Source organism: Haliaeetus leucocephalus, unplaced genomic scaffold (assembly GCF_000737465.1).
Source record: "Haliaeetus leucocephalus isolate CR32 unplaced genomic scaffold, Haliaeetus_leucocephalus-4.0 Scaffold866, whole genome shotgun sequence".
Taxonomy (NCBI): Eukaryota; Metazoa; Chordata; class Aves; order Accipitriformes; family Accipitridae; genus Haliaeetus; species Haliaeetus leucocephalus.
The window spans coordinates 3,365,564-3,368,901 of record NW_010973302.1 but is presented as its reverse complement, the minus strand read 5'-3'; positions in this window follow the sequence as shown (position 1 = coordinate 3,368,901).

Sequence of the window (3,338 nt, the reverse complement as noted above, 5' to 3'; positions counted from 1 at the left end):
TAGTTTTGAAAAATATCAGGCTGTAGTAAAGAAGATGGAAAAGGAGTGAATGTCATGGAAAATCTGCAGGGTGAGATTGCCAAGTGCTCCTAGTGAGCAATGTTTGTCAGGGTGACTGAGAGCCTTCACAAATAACAAAGACTCCAAGGGGTGAAGTGGGCTTTTAACAGCTTCACAGGGAGAAAATCACTTTCAAAGAGAAGAAAACAAGCTACTTTGGGCAGTAGCCCAAATCTTGTGTTTAAAGTTTCTAATTCTGTATTGTAGAAGTCTAGGAAGAAATGATTAACATTTTTTCACTATTAGCAACAAAAAGATGAAAAGGAGAAATATGCTGATGGTTCCATTACTTTCTTTACAGACCTCATCAGACCCAGGGCATTGGACTTTTTTTGGAGGGGCTGTAGGGAACACGATTTTCAAGGATCCAGAGAGGAGGCTAGGACATAAAGATGTCATTTAATGTTGGACCACTGACTTGCCCTGGCTTTAGCAAGTCCCTTTGACTGAAGCCCATAATGCAGAATATGTGGACTATTTACTAACTGGACATTGGATGTCTAAGGTTGGGATCCAACCTTCCGACCTCAACTTTACACTGGGGATGTCTTTGGACACCTGAAGAGGCACCTAACCTTCTCTACTGGTTTGACAGGTAATTTAGGCACATATGTTAGTAGGACTTTTACACAAGGCACCTAAATTTAGACTTATGAGTGACTAGGTAGGGAAAACGTAGGGCAAAATGTAGGCACTTCTCTTTGAAGCAATTCTTTCTATTCTTCTGTACTTCCTATCTTTGTTTTGCAGCAGCTTACTTCAAGAAGTGACATTAGCTCAAATTTAAATACTCGGTTAACGACAAACGCTGCACTTTGGCTGTCTTGTATCTCAGACACTGCTTTTTCATCCTAATACGATTTCAGTGACCTCTGACGAGTGCAAGTGGCCAAAGGATGTGTTCATTGCTGAGACTTACACTTCTGTAAGAGCAAATGAGCACTGTTTGCCTCTGAGAGAAAGCACGGGCAGCATAGTACAGAGAGAAATTAAAACCTTTATGATACTGGAAGAACACAAGAATATTATGAGAAAAAGGAGAACTTACTTCTCCTGAGAGTAGAAAGGTGGTAGGATTCAGAAATCACCATAACAGCCTTAAATTTTGACCTGAGTTAAGCAAAGCCTGATTTGCTTTTTGTGCATGAGCGCTTGTCACCGAGAGGTAGATGTGCATGATTTTACTGCTTTTGTGTGCCGAGTGTACCCTGAAAAAGCCACTAGCATTTTTCAAAATAGAGCATGGCACAGGTGGTGATCCCCTTGAAAAAACACACAGCCCTGAGTGGCTACATGTAGATTATCACATACTGCTCCCACCAGAGCTCTGGGGCTTACTGATTTCCTCTGAATAATTAGTTTCCCAACATATCCTCTCTGAATTCTCGCACAGGAATCAATTTCCCGCAGAGCAGTGTAAGTTGTGCTTTATTCGGGAATGGTCTAATCTTCTGCATCACTGACTATTCTTTCCTTTGCCCATCACCTTGATCTATTAATATTTCTAGTGCCTACCCCAAAGTGGCAAAAGAGTAACAATATTGTTACTTGGAAAATTAATTAACTGCTTATTGTTATTAATTATTTATGTGTTTGTGGAGGCTAAGAGCTCAGATGAATCATGGAATAATTCTCCATCATGTTATATATAAAGGCGTAGGAAAAAGATGGTCCTGTCATGAAGAGTTTATAGTTTTGATAATCTAAGTATGCATTGTACCATATACCAATTTTCCATTTGCATTCTTCATTACTGGTCAATAAGAGGCATTTAAGAGCCATAATGCTTCATAGCCAAGACTGAAGTTAATAGGAGCGATGAATGATCTTGGAATCACATCTTTTTTTAACTTCTGAATTTATTATGTAGAAGAAAAACTTCAAAGAAGCATGTCAATAAAAATGATGTTTATCTTCCAAAATGTGACCTTACCTTTCAGAACTGTAGACATCTAAACATGCAGCTAGGTAAGACATCTTGGCTATTGTGTGTAATTGTAGAGCTGCCCTTCTTGGGGAAGTCCGTTATGGTAAATTCGTAGGATAGCAACAAAAATGATGAATGGTTGAGGTAGTTATTTATGATTCACATGTACAAGAAGATAAATATCTGCATAGTACCTTGATTAAATGGTGTCTAAACAGTGTAAGTGCAGGATGATATATTTCTAAAAGGAGGAGTTGCATGAAAATGAATAGGTGCTATTGCCTTCTGTGTAGCATTTGTAAAGACAAAAAATGGGTCCAGTTCTGGGCTCTGTGTTATAAGTGAAATGACAAAGAAGTGAAAGGCGTACAGAGACAAACCACTAAAATGATTTGGGGCCAGAAATTGTGCCCTCTGTGGAAAACTGTCCATTTTATGAAAAGTGATCATAGGTTATAAGAAGTCTATTCAGCAAAAAGTGTAAAGTTACTAAAATGCACAGCTAGATAAATTCTAGTCAGAAATGAAGTGCCAGTTTTTGACTGAGAAATTGAGTAACCATTGAACCAAACTTCCAATGATTGCAACAGCATGATCGTCTCTTCAGCTCAAGCCTAGGTATTTGCCTTGATATTTTATCTTAGTGTTGACTTAGTGAAGGATGAGCCAGATGAAATGACAGAGCCTGGATGATTCAGGAAGTCCAGATTAACTGATTTGAGTCTCACTGTGAAGTAGTTGCTTTGTGAATGGCACTATCTGTTATGGTCCAAGAGGTGCTGGAGTAGTAGGGTGAAATGTTAGGTTTCTGGGCTCCCTCTGTGCTTGGTGAGGACAGAAGCTCTTCCAAAGTGCATGTTACTCCATCCCGTCATAGAACAAGTGGTTGGCATTGCTGTCTGGGGGTCTGTCACTGTACAGTGATCACAGAAGAAGGTGTGAAGACAGTTAACTTTAAAAGGCTAAGAATAAATTAAAGCTTTGACTAAATAAAAAAATATTTTGTAGCATTGTCTCTCCAGAATGAGTCATGGATAACTTCTCTTTCAAAATACTGAAAAAAAGGTTGACCAAAGAACTGTGGTTTCTACTGTATAAAATATATACTTTTAATAGCAAGTCAGAGTGTCATTCTTCTGGTAGGTAAGACCAGATATAGAGATAAAGAAGTTAAAATGTGGTTGGTATGATGAAGAGGTTGAAGTACATGGCTTATGAGGATGTGCTGGTGTGTTCCTTGCCCCTCTCCAGGCTGATGTACAGACTCGGGAAGGCTCGCCAGCCCTTCGCACAAGCGTAAGGAGCCGGGCAGCGAAGCGACCCTTGGCTGTGCCAGGAACTCCTACCCAGC